General features: G+C 35.5%; 1 protein-coding gene across 2 annotated transcripts in view; it reads right to left on the bottom strand.

Moving 5' to 3' along the window:
- LOC128921296 (uncharacterized) overlaps positions 1 to 13,917 on the bottom strand; it is a 99,285-nt gene that overhangs the window by 50,934 nt on the left and 34,434 nt on the right. The window lies entirely within an intron of this gene.

The following is a 13,917-nucleotide window of genomic DNA, read 5'->3' as shown; positions in this document are numbered from 1 at the left end:
AAGAGTGAGAACAAATATAAAAATTTTGTATTGTTGGAGAATACCGTTATCGATCTCTCAAATACCAACCGTGATCATACATCATCCTCCTATAAAGCTACATTACTTGGATAACCAAACCAGCAACTATGAATGCTCTGATTTCATGATCTTTATCAATATAGGCAGTATAGGAAACTTACTATAGTAAGTTTAGGTTTAGTAAAAATAGGTGTATCTAAATGAAAATGAAAATATGTGTTTTATTTTTTTCCAAATTTAAATTCAAAATTCAATTGTAAATTGTCAAAGGAAGGTTCAACAACTCAATAAAATATATAATATTTAAAAAATAAACAATATGGTCATAAAGGACAATTCGATAGAAAAAACACTGTATTTTTAGGATTGAACTTAATCTGAAATTATCACAAAGGAAATGGATAATTCGACGAAACTCAAACCTATCCATCCATACATAATAAATGACATTTTTACTGAACAATTTTCAAGTTGTTAGTTGTCATATGCTGCGCAACTATGTGGCTGAGTCAATGCTAGAAGCATACATATTATCCATATATATTGTTCTAAAATAAAGTGCCAAGAGTAATTGTTAAAAGTGAATACAGTCGCCGAAGAAATAAGGATTCAGGTAGAGGCTCAAGGCCCATTACAAAAGGCTTAGTATACATGTGAACAAGGAGTCGAGAAATCTTCTTTTAGACATATATCCCTCCACTCGCTTAAGTTGCATAAAATACTCATAATTTTGTTGGAAATTCAAATAATTTCTGCATAATTTCTTAGTAAATTATTAAAATCAAACTGCTCGATGTTCAAAAGTAGTAGCTAGTGATGGCCAATATTTTGAATAAATTTTTGTAAACGTTTTTATACAAAAAAAAGCCTTAAATTTACAAAAAAAACGGAGGTAGCAAAGTTGTAGACCAATATATTTTTACCTTGAACCACATTTGTTACAAATATTTTCCAGGTGCACTCTGACACTTCCATTGGAAAGTTTGACATTTTTTAGCATAACATCACTCAGAACGTTTTGTCATTTAATCGTGAATTGTTTTATTTACAGGGAATTAAAAAATTCATCTCGGCCAAAAAATGGAATTAACTCGTGAACATGTTCGTGCGATCATTTTTCACAAGTTTCGACGTAGATTATCGCGACAAGAGTGCATCGATGAACTAAAATCTTTGTATGGCTATGAAGCACCATCCTATAGCACTGTGAAAAACTGGTACAACGAATTCAATCGTGGCCGACGCTCGCTCAAAGACGAATTCCGTGAAGGTCGTCCAAAAACAGCCGTTGTGCCAGAAAACATCGATGTCGTACGTGAACTGATAATGCAAGACCGTCATGCAACATACCTTCAGATAGAGGCATGCCTATGCATTTCTCCCACCAGCATACATTCGATATTGCATGAACACCTGGCCGTAAAAAAGGTTTGTTCTCGTTGGATCCCGCACAATTTGACAATCGCTCAAAAAAGTGCTTCGAAAATTGGTTTGAGCGCATGGCGAATATTTTGAAAAACAATAAAACCATTTTCGTTGATAAATATTCCTATTTTCATTATTAGACCAGAAATATGTATATATAGCAGCCCTCGTAATGATAACACATCCATATTTGTAGGATTGAGTCATCAATATCTGCTTCCTTTTCTCTTTTTTATTAACAAAATGTGTTGTAAGCAGTTTATAAGAGCCAAAAAATTCCCTGTTCAACAGTTAAGATTTTAAGTCAAATAATTTATTCGATTTCTTGCAAACATATATAAATTTATTTAAAAAAAAACTCAATGTTCGCCATTGTATTATTATTTTTTATGAGGGAACTCTACTTAAGCATTTTAAATTAGTGTAATGCAAAGCCAATTATTTACATTAAATTTCACCACTTAGAAATAGTTTCAATTAGCCGTAAACTGGCAAAACAAACCTTCAACTAACTTCTCAAGCCCTTTTTAGCACTTAAGTGATTGTTAGTATTAACTTTTGGCATTAAAATCACTTGTAAAAATATGCATTTACATTCCACGATCTCATTCTATATACAAGTATGACTGGTATATTCTCCTCACCCATATATATTTACATATGTAGACGTCCGCATTCAATCCACCTTGTCTCGTACCAATTAAGACTCACATAAAATGTTATTTAAAAAGTTAATTAAAAACGCTTTGTCTGACAAAACGCATGCAGTTAAGTGCACTTACACACACACACATAGGCATGCATGTAAGCATGTAAACACTTTAGCACTTACCCGGAAACAAGCCTGATTACTGATTCGTTCGACATACAAAAGTGATTTCAGCGATTTGCATATGATTTGCTGTTGAAAGCTGAAAATAAATGGCGAGAGCGACTGCTAAATCAAGCGTTCATTCGCCTCTAATTTCAATGCGACAGCTGTGGCACAGTTGCAGTGGCAGGACTGCAGCGATGACAGTGTAAACACTAAAACACACACAAACATACAAACTGTTAAGGTCTTTAACACATTTAAAAGCTAAAAACCTTCACTATTCACCACACACACCGCGCGCCTTGCCCCTTGCAACCCAGCGCTGTTGTTCCGCCGCAATGCTTTTAAGTGAATTGAATGCAACCTTTGCCACCAGCGCCAAGGATAACCGATTCATGTGCCTGCCGCAGCGCGCCACATTCACTTGCGCGCCGTAAATGCCCGGCAACCGCGCTTACACCTACTTTCAATTGCTTAACACGCTTCTAATTTTGCTGGCTTGCTGGCTTTTTTGCCTATGCGCCGCCTTTAGACGCTTTTGAGTGCGTGCGGCCGCTGCTGCTGCTGCAAGGATTTTTTGTCTTGGCGCTGAGTAAATTTGCCAACGAATCAAGCGTAGCCACGTAAGCGCACCAATATAAACACATACAAGCGCGCGCCCACACACATTTTTTTATGAATACACGCCCGCCTGCCGCGCACTTAAACGCCTGTAAGCGAGCAGAGCGCGCGCGCGCGGTCCTTAACCTCTAGCGTTTGAGGTCGCCACAATTGCAGATATTAGCCGCCGCGCCACATGTTACTTTCACGTTAGCAACGGCATTGACATCGGTGTGCGAGCGCGCGGTGAGGCGCGTTCATTTACTCAACCACACCGCGCGCCGCATGCGGCCATGTGTGACAGTCCATCGGGGCAGCGCAGTCATTTATGTTAGTTGAGACTACTGCTTCTATGTCAATGTTGCTTCATTCAGTTTCCATTCGACTTTTCCCCTGCCATATGCCATATTAACATAAGCAAACGCACGCACACACCCACAGTGTCACTTTTGTATAGTTGCGTATATCCGCATGGCGTAGCATACATTCAGGCGCATAGACAACATTTGCTCAAGCAACTCTTGACTGGTGGCGACTAGTTTGTTTGCACACTGTTTGTCTGTTTGCGTTTTCATTGCGTTCTTCCGCAAAGCATGATGAATAAAATTTCTGCATGCAAAGCGTCAACTTTGTCACAAGCGCCAAACGCACACATACATATACAAGCGCTCGCAAATACAGTGCTGCCAGCAGCGTAAGCTTTTAGTGACACGCAGACACATATACATACAGCTTTATTCATAGATAAACACACATGGACGCGCTGACTGATTGACTGACTAGTCGCTTGGTGTTGCTACCTCTGCTGCCGCGCCGCTGCTGGCTGTGGTTGCGTGGTGGGCCGGCTGCGAAGCCGTAAAGTGGAAAAGTGGCAAATGCAGTTGAGTTGAGTTGAGTCATTGCAAGTTACAAAGTTGTGCAAAAAAAGTCGCAAAGCAAATATTTGCACACATTGTGTTGTTGAGGTTAAGTTCCTTCTATGCTGAGTCGTGAGTTCATCCTTTCACCTAGCCAGTCAACCAAGCAGCTAAAGCGCTATTTGCATACATGTATGCTGGAGCATGTTCGTGTGTGTGCTGCACAGTGGTGCAGAAATACGATTTTTATTGATTAAAAATATAAAAAAATATTTTTTTTTATTTATGTATTTCCATTTTCGTTTTTCTTAATTCCTTTGATTTTAGGTAATTGAGGTTTCTCATAATTATTATGTCGATATTTTGATTTTTTCACTTTTACAAGGCAGTTTGTATTAAGTAAATTTAGCGTTACTAAATTATAAGGCTTTATGACGCCTTTGGGAAAATATTTATTTATAAGCGTCTTTGGTTGATATAAATAATGGATTAGAGTTGCCACGCATAGAAAAACTAAGGTTATTAACGCGTGTCAAAAGAGACAGTGGCAAAATATCGCAAACATTTTTTCAAATGTAAAATATGCACATATTTTGGAGTAGGGTTGCCATCTATCAACAACAGTAAAACTGTTTAAAAAATTCTAAAATTTGTCTCACTTGTCAGAACTTAAAATTATTTATAAAAAAAGTATTTGAGCTAAGCTTTTATTTCAACATATTTTAGAACCGAGTTGCCATCTCCGAAAAAATTATACTCATTTAATACAAAACTTGTATTAAATGCCGAGTTTCTGAATATATTTTTTGGAAATTTTTTGAAAAATTCTAAATTTGAGCAAATTTTATTTTAGAGTTGCCACCTATATAAAAAATAATATTTTCCTAATAAGGTAAATTGTATATTTAATGTAGATCATTTAAGGAAAAACTTTTAAAATGTATATAAAAAGTTTTTAATTGAAATATGTATATTTTAAATTTTAGATTTACAGGCCTTAGATTCTGGTAACATTTAATTGTTATGTGTCATTACATAATATTTATACTATTTAATTGAATTCTTAACTAACTATATATCATTTTTGTTTACTTTGTGTTATTGCCATTCAGACATGCTTCAGAACTATAGCGTTTTTAGACAGCCAAATTAATTGATCAATAAAAATTCAAATTTATTGAGAAACCCTTTTTTGCCTTTTACACTGCCGGCTACTCGATAATCGAACAGCTATTACACATTTTTGTTTTGCTTTTCATAGGAAGTTGGTAAGTTTCATCAGCTGATTGATATGTTTAGCAGCGACATCTACCGTAGGCTTTTTTATCAAAAAATTCAGCCAATCGTAGACAAAGAACGTATATCGTCCGTCTTTGTCACAGAGTTGCATTTCATTTTCAAGTCGATTAAAATTCAATTCAAAAATGATGTAGATTTTTATTTTGTATGGTAAATCGATCTTAATAAACCTTTTAATCGAGCAGAGGCCGGTTAATTAATCAATTAGCTCCTGTGTAAAAAGGCTATTAGTCATTAACAAATGGTCCAATTTTAATTGACTTAATTAAAGGTTAGCACTAGAACTCTAATCCGCTTATGCTCGAATATGTGAATAAAGTTATCAATTTAATTGTTTTTACTTTACTGTTGGTATCCATGTAATGAATATTGTCTTAATTACGATCTATATATTTCTACCAATAATAGGCCCACTGTGCATTTATCTCCTTACTTACTCTAACTGGTACTTGTATGCATCTGTTGAGTTCCTGAAAGTATATCAACATATTTTGACTCCATAAGTGCGTCATGATTGCATTGGCCACGAACAGCTAACGGTATGCATTTTATTTCGATTGCCGAAAGAGCGAAACAAGGGCACTTTGGCTTTGGTCAAAGGTTGAGCTCATGAGTTGACAGGCAACATCTTTTGCATTTCCCAAACACACAATACTTGCCAAAACTTAACTGGGAATTGTGGATTGCTAGTTTTCCAAAGTACCCAAATGCTTGTGTGTCACAGTGAAGTGTGTGGACCTTTGAGGCCATGTGTGCTCATTTCCAAATACATTGCTTTTAATTTAGACTGTGTATTGAGGAATTTGTGAAAGTGGACAAACTAGTAGTTAAATGGCTTCAGGCATTGGTTTAACGTTAATGTTAGTATGAGTTCGTTAAAAGGTTGTAGTTTTAGAAAAGTGTGCAACACAGGAGGAAGCTGCCAGCAATACCCAGGTCATCTATAAACGAATTGTAGAGGATCCAAACGAACAGAGAGAGAGAGATTGGGCTAATCTATCGAAGACCCCATTTTTACACCTATTATATACCTTGTTACCTGCAGATTAGTTTTAAAAGTCCCCTTAACCAGTTTCGAGGTAAAAGTCTTGTTTAAGATAGCAACAGAAATCAATTGACATTAAAAAAAATTATTATGAAACAATATCTCAATCAATCGGGTGTGCTTATATACATATAGGCGACCCTCAGATCGAGGCCAGTGATGCATACTGCAACTAAGGGTTTTACTCTCAATCCATAAATATCCGCAAATATTCGCTCTTGATCATTAGATTCAGCTGTGTATTAGAGAATTTATCGTCATCGAATAAAAAAAATAAAAAGCTACTCGAAGCAAGCAATACTGAAGATTGCAATAACTAAGAAAATCCACCATGGTACAAAAGTGGTGTGATAAAAGGGTATGGTTGAGTACACAAACATCACATTGCCATTAAGTACAGCGATAATGCATTTATCTCTACGAAAAATATAAAGCAATTAGCAAATCCATTTGAAAATTTAGAGAATTGTTGAAGAAAATGCCGACGTAAGAATTTTAAATGCAAAATAATTAAAGAAGAATAGACAAATTAAAACATTTCAACAACATGTCGATTACTTGCACAAGAATTAACAGATAACTGCTGTGCAATAAGTTACCTAAGAGAATTTTTATGTTTGTGCGCCTAAAAATATGCAATGAAGTGCATAAATCTTATTGTAAAGCAATTGCTTGTGCTTTTAAATGTATATGCATAGGAGTGTGTATGTGTCAGTTGAATGTAGCATGCGTTGATTGATGCCACTGATCCCACTTGATTGGGTCAAACTTAATTGAAGCAAATAGCGGAGGCGGGGGCAGAATGAAATTTAAAACAAAACTGCATTCAAGTGCATTTGTGTATGAATAATTTTCTAGAGAACAATAGCGAGAGATTTGCGTGCAGATAGGCAGAGAAAAGATTTTGCTTTTAGATATTAAAAGTGTGTGTGTGGAATTTTATTGTTCTAAAAGCGGTGGAAAATGCATAAGAGTGAGTGAAAAGAGATGGATTTTTGTAAACTTGTATACAATATCATATCAGAATTAATATTCTTGATCAAAATTTTATAATTGCTCGAAAAATCCATATTGGCTTTACTACTAGGGCTGCTATATATATTTCTGGCCTAGGCAACACTAAGTGTTGCCAGGTGCAATCTGACGTTTCCATTGGAAAGTTTGGTATTTTTTAGCATAACATCACTCAGAACGTTTTGTCATTTAATCGTGAATTGTTTTATTTACAGGGAATTAAAAAATTCTTCTCGGCCAAAAATGGAATTAACTCGTGAACATTTTCGTGCGATAATTTTTCACAACTTTCGACGTAGATTATCGCGACAAGAGTGCATCGATGAACTAAAATCTTTGTATGGCTATGAAGCACCATCCTATAGCACTGTGAAAAACTGGTACAACGAATTCAATCGTGGCCGACGCTCGCTAAAAGACGAATTCCGTGAAGGTCGTCCAAAAACAACCGTTGTGCCAGAAAACATCGATGACGACCGTGAACTGATAATGCAAGACCGTCATGTAACATACCTTCAGATAGAGGCATGCCTATGCATTTCTCCCACCAGCATACACTCGATATTGCATGAACACCTGGCCGTAAAGAAAGGTTTGTTCTCGTTGGCTCAAAAAAAGTGCTTCGAAAATTGGTTTGAGCGCATGCAAAAGTGTATAAATCTCGATGGAGAATATTTTGAAAAACAATAAAACCATTTTCGTTGATTAATATTCTTATTTTCATTATTAGGCCAGAAATATATATAGCAGCCCTCGTATTAGACACACTGAGTTTAACTATATGATAAAAATCAGTCCTAAATGAAAAAGTGAAATATATGTCATCACAGATAAAAAATTCATAAAATGAACAATCTTATTTTTAATAACACCCCAATTCTACCAGTTCTGCACCAAAAATACTTACTTCAACTCTAGTTCCAAAAACTAAACACACTCATTCGCACCCTTTACCAGCTATAGTGGCCGTACTGCTGGCAGCCCAGAGTGATTTATACTTTTATTATCGCTAGATTGTTTCTTCATCCATTCAACCATTCGTTTGTTCATTTAAACAGTCGAACGAGCAGTCAATCATTTATAGTTTGCATTTCACTTTATATTGCACAGAAATACACACACATACATATATACATATTCAAATACAAATACAATTGCATGAAAGCATATATTGTATCTTAGTTAACATTTGCACTTTTATTTAATCAAGTACATTTGTTATTTATATATGTATATATATTGACATACATATTTGCTTGTGGATGTGTGTGTAGCTCAGTACACTCAATATGAACAAAGCAAACACTTGATGTCTCAATGCGTATTGTTTACATTGGAAATTGTCATTGAATTTTTATGAATGATTGCTGAAATAAAATAATTTAAATGTAAATCATTTATTCTGCATCAAATAATTTGTTTATATATTTTTATTATTTTTTAGAAATTCTATAGGCTATTTTGGAGTGGTCTAAATTACATATATAGCTGGGCGGAAATATGTTTTCTTCTTAAAAAAGGTATATATGTATGTATTCAAAATTATTCCACAAGGTTTTTTGTCAAAAATATTAAAAGGCACTTAAAAGAGGAAAATTGCAAACAATTTTGCATTTGTGGCTTAAATATTACAGGAATTTAAGCGGGAAAGACACTTAAATGGATAGACACTCAAACGGGGATCACTGTACGTATATATGTATTTATATATATTTGCTATACTTTTTCCAAACCCTTACCCCAACCAATTAAAGCACAAATCGACAACCGAACTCACAACAGCTGGGCCTAAGTGATTACCTTGGGTAAAAACTTGTCAAATCAATAACTTTGCTCAAATATATTTCTGGTCTGTCGCGATGAAGTGGGTTCTCAGATCAGAGTCACAACTCGATTGTTTCCGGTGATTCCACTGTAACCAGGAGGTAAAACAAGTCGTATAACGAACAAGAAGCTATTGATAAAGATATCAAATATTCATTGCTATAAGCGAGTTCAAGGCCAGTATTGCAGTTCCGCTTAAGTCAAGTAATAGAAAAAAGTAAGTGTATAAGTGGAATGTTGACTAACTTTTTGCTGAACCTTATGTAAGAACCGACCAAAAGTCAGAAACATAAGTATAGGTCGGTGAAAATCTCCCGGCCCCGAAACATCTCCGAGCAAGACGACTGGTAATAGATAGTCGGGAGGTTTCTTTCTTTGTTCTTCAAAAGCAGGGTATATCTTGGTAACAAGTACAAAGAAGAGTTAGCTCTAAGAAGACAAAAACATTGGCGGCAGTCGGTAAGTATGCGGAGAAGCGACGTGCTGTATACTTACTAAGAAGGGTACAACTACAACCACTAACCCATAAATACCTCACAAAAGAGTTCCAGGAATCCATGACGCAGCTCTAACACACTTTTAGTGCGCTTTAAACCGGCAGCTGCAACGGCGAAGAGGCAAAGATCATCTGAAGATGCTGTCAACTTAAAAACCGAAAAGTCGGTCTGACTTACCCAAAAAATCGTTCGCTGATGTGACCCGCTACCGCATTATCATTGGCGTTCTGGATGAGGATGATACCAATGTAAGTGGGTGAAAATCGTTCGTAGAAAGGTGGCATTGGACAGTTTAGTTAGTTGGTACTTGGATCATATCAAATTAATAGACTGTGACGACGAGAGATCGCCGCCAACTTTAGAAAGCCGCCTTATATCATTCATGATAGTAATTTCTAACAAGAAGATGTTTATGTGGTCAAATATCCATTTATTCGATTTGAGACCTTTCCAAACACAGTAGGACAAATAATTTGTAATTAACAATAAAGAAAAAGCATTCTTACATAGAAATTTCATAGTTCCCTCTTGTACATTCTTCATTCGATCATTATATTAAGGTACACGAAGCTCAGAATTTCCAAATTTAAGTCACGAAGCTTAAAAGCTTTCCAAGATCATAATTTCCTGACATGTTGCTTCAAGAAATTTTAGATTTATCACACAAAACCTGAAGCAAGATGCATTAATTATAGTCTAAAATCAACTGCTGCCAAATGCAAAAGACTTCAAAGCTTTTGTTCCCGTTAAGTATACAAAATGGAAATATAACTTATCTTCATTACACAAGCACACCTAATTCAAAAGCATTCACTCAAACTCAGCACTCTCAAATAATAAATATCGCACATAATTTACGAAATCACAATTAACACCTAACGCTGTGGCAGCATTTGGTGCAACAACGCTCAAGTGCGCGTCGTGTAATGAACACATGTGTAACTGTTTGGCCCCGAAGCACTCAATAGATTTCGAATGTCGATAAATAGCTGAAGGACATTTTGCGTTGAATATTGCGGCCAACAACAGCAACTTACAAGCTTTAGCTGCCATAAGCTTAAGATGCTTATGCTACGGCACAACAACAACAACGACAACCGCTCGAGCATATGTTGAACTTTGTGGGCTTGAACATGGCCACAAAGTAAATATCGCCATTGTTGCCCGAATGTTGCTAAACATGTCGCATGATGCTGTATTTGCATATACACTCTACATGTTGGTGTTGTTGCTGTTGTTTGCGAAAGAACATATTTGCTAATACATAATACGATGTTTGTGAAATATTCGTGTAATGTAAATAAATGAATTGGGTTTTCAATAACGAGCACAGCACAACAACAGCTGACAAATAGCATATAGTGCTCGCGCCTAGATGTATGCTACACTTTGCGTGTAAGTGTTTTACCAACACTAAGAGTAATACCATCAAATGTGTGCAAGTGGAATTTCCTGATTACGTTTTGAGAATATTCTCAACAAATTTGTCAATAGTTCACAATGCAATAGCAAATGTTTTGTGGATGAGTGACATATGTATGGATGTCTCTATGGCTGGCTCATAAATAGAAGTAGTAACAACGACAGACTTGTAGCAGAAATGTAAATATTTTTGAGATGAGGTGCAAGTACTACATATGTATATAATTTTTTTTTACAAAAGTCCATATACTTATATATACATATTTAAGTCTATATGCGTCACTCTTGAGCTTGTACGAAATGCTTAACATACGACAATCAGCACTTGGCCGCATAAATATGCTTCTAAATATATAGCCCCCTAGAAATATATAGTTATATATGCATGTGACAAATGTCGATGCTGTTGTCAACATCAACAAAATCATTGTCTCCGCTGACACACTCTCACTCACAGGCTAAAAGCTGTTCCCTTTACACTTGCTGCGGGCGTACAGTGGGTCTTTACAATTTTTTTCAGAGAAAGAGTTGAATAAAATTATATACAGTGGAACTTATCTAACTCGAATCACCATAATCCACAAAATAGCTTCGACTTAGAGAGGCTTCGAATTATTGAAATTTTCATTAAAACATAAATTTTTCTAAAAGGTATAAAATATAGATTTCAACAGAGATTAATTTATTTACTTCGCATGACGATTTAGTTATAGACGTTAAAACGTGTATTCTGTACTTTTTTATGTTGTAGTTTGATTTTCTTTGGCTCTTGACGTCTGTATCCGATGCCTTTGTTACACGATTTATGAAATCTTTAAGTGTAAAATCATATTTTTTGCTCTCCTCCATATAATATATAAAGGGACTCTTTTAAAGTTGTCCCTTGATAGTAAAATTTTAAATTTTGTATTACGCCCTGGTCGAAAAGTTCGATTTATGGAAGGAGATTTGTATGAAATTTGACTTCTATTGCCAATTCAAAAGCTCGAGTTATAGAGATCTTCGTCTTATAGAAATTCGAGTTATGGAAGTTCCACTGTATATATGTATTACAGCTCTTGGTATTCGACTAACCGAAAACGACTATACGAATGGTATTAATCGGGCGATAATCATACTAACGATTTGAAACCGGATATTCGCATAATCAGTTTTCAACTTATTCGAATAATTTTAAAAGCCCTAATATGTATATATACATTTTTTTATATCTAACATAACTCCCAATAGTCGGATCTACGTTACTCAAAGATTACGATATGGTCAGGAACTGTCAACTTTTGTTATTCATTTACGTTAAGTTTAGCTGTATGGCGCTAAAATAACAATTTCATTGGGTTAACTAGTCTTCCAACAATATATGCGATTTTCATTTGCCTATTTTTTTCTCTCGTTAATATCCGACCTCTAATACAAACAGAGTTTGTATGCCGAAAAGTATGTTAAAATTTTCCTTATATTGAAAAAGTAGTATATCTTTAGGATGATCAATTAATGATTATGCTTCCTCTAAGGAAATAATATTAAAAGACAAAATGATATAATTTAGGTGCTATAATATATGAATGTAATTTCGTAATACTATAGAATGAAAAGGGTTTGCTTAATAAGCACTTTATGAATGCATGGGATGCTGTGAATAAATTTCTAAGGTTTCCAACTTTGAGGTTAGGTTCTTTTGACGGCTTCTTAGCAAAATATTTCGATTATTATTAGATTTTGGGCACAGCAATATAAAAAAAGAAAAAAATTAAAGACATCTACCAAATTACAGTAGTCCATACCACTGTGTCCAACAACAAATACAAATATGAATTTACTTATTGAAAGTATTTTCTATATCTGTTGGGGTATTGCTGTTTGCCTCAGCTTTACCTTCCCCCCTAGTATCTGTATGTCTTTATACAGTTTTGTAGTATTTACCAATACTATTTGGTGACTTTGTTGTCGTTGCTGCCGCATATCACTGCTTTCGCAACACTCCATATTGCATGGTTGTTGTAAATATTGCTTAAATTGTACTTGTTCTTATTGGTTAGTGTGCTGTTTGTATTTTCGGTAGCTGTTAACGTTGTTTTTTAAGTTGTCGCCACCATGCCTGATGCTGGATGTTGCACAACCCATGTGGCATGCTCTTGCTTGGTAAGCATTCGAAATATTTTTGCCACTGTTGTTGTTGTGTAATCAGCAGCATTTGTCACATGTTACCCCTTTTTTGTCGACACTTCAACGCACCCGGTCTATATTGTGTTACTTTGTTGTATTGATTGTTATGATATGAAATGATAATACTTCGAGCGGCACGTACATTTGAATTTTGTTTACGCTTTTCGGTTTGGTTTTTGTTTTTGTTGTTTTCTTTTTGTGTGAAGTGACACAAAACACTTGTACATGTGACCTCAAAACAATGAAAACAGCAATGCATTCACATGTTGAATTTGTACACAATCAGTATTGACGGATTCAAATGAAATAAGGATACCGGGAGAGAATATCTGAAATTCTGATAATTTTGTAAACCCTCTTATAAGGAACAACTTTAATAAGAAATATGTGAATTTTTGGAAGTGTTTTCTGAATAAATTGTTAAGGTATGTAAAGATTTCATGACCTCATCATCTTCCGGTCTATAGAATTTAGCTTCCGCATAATTAACTTTGAAGCGCGAAACGCCTTAATATTTCATTTTAATAAACTTCATCTACTATGCAAGCTCATATGTTATAGAAATACACTTGGAACATGTAGAACACTAATCTCTTTTGAAACGAAATCACTAGCACCTGTAAAGGAACTTCAGCTAGGCTTTTGGCGGCACAGAGACTTCGGCAAATAGTAATGACCCTGCAAGAAAACATGCGATGATAGCAAGGAACCTCAAGTCGGACATGCGATGGTCCGATCCAAGATTATGGAACACCAGAATGACAGGCAAGCTGAACAGGGAACTGAGCAGCTTATCAGAAAACTGGAGTACTAAGCGAGGTAGGAACCTCAGAGCTGCAGGTTCGCGAACGCCTAATCTTTAGTCAAGGGGAGCCTCTTTCGATAAGAATTCACTATTTGAAGCCAACCTCCTGTTTCATCTGGGAAGAGACA

The sequence above is a fragment of the Zeugodacus cucurbitae genome, chromosome 4, assembly GCF_028554725.1.
Source record: "Zeugodacus cucurbitae isolate PBARC_wt_2022May chromosome 4, idZeuCucr1.2, whole genome shotgun sequence".
NCBI lineage: Eukaryota > Metazoa > Arthropoda > Insecta > Diptera > Tephritidae > Zeugodacus > Zeugodacus cucurbitae.
Note: the sequence above shows the minus strand (reverse complement) of the source record. Positions and strands in the feature narration are given on the sequence as shown.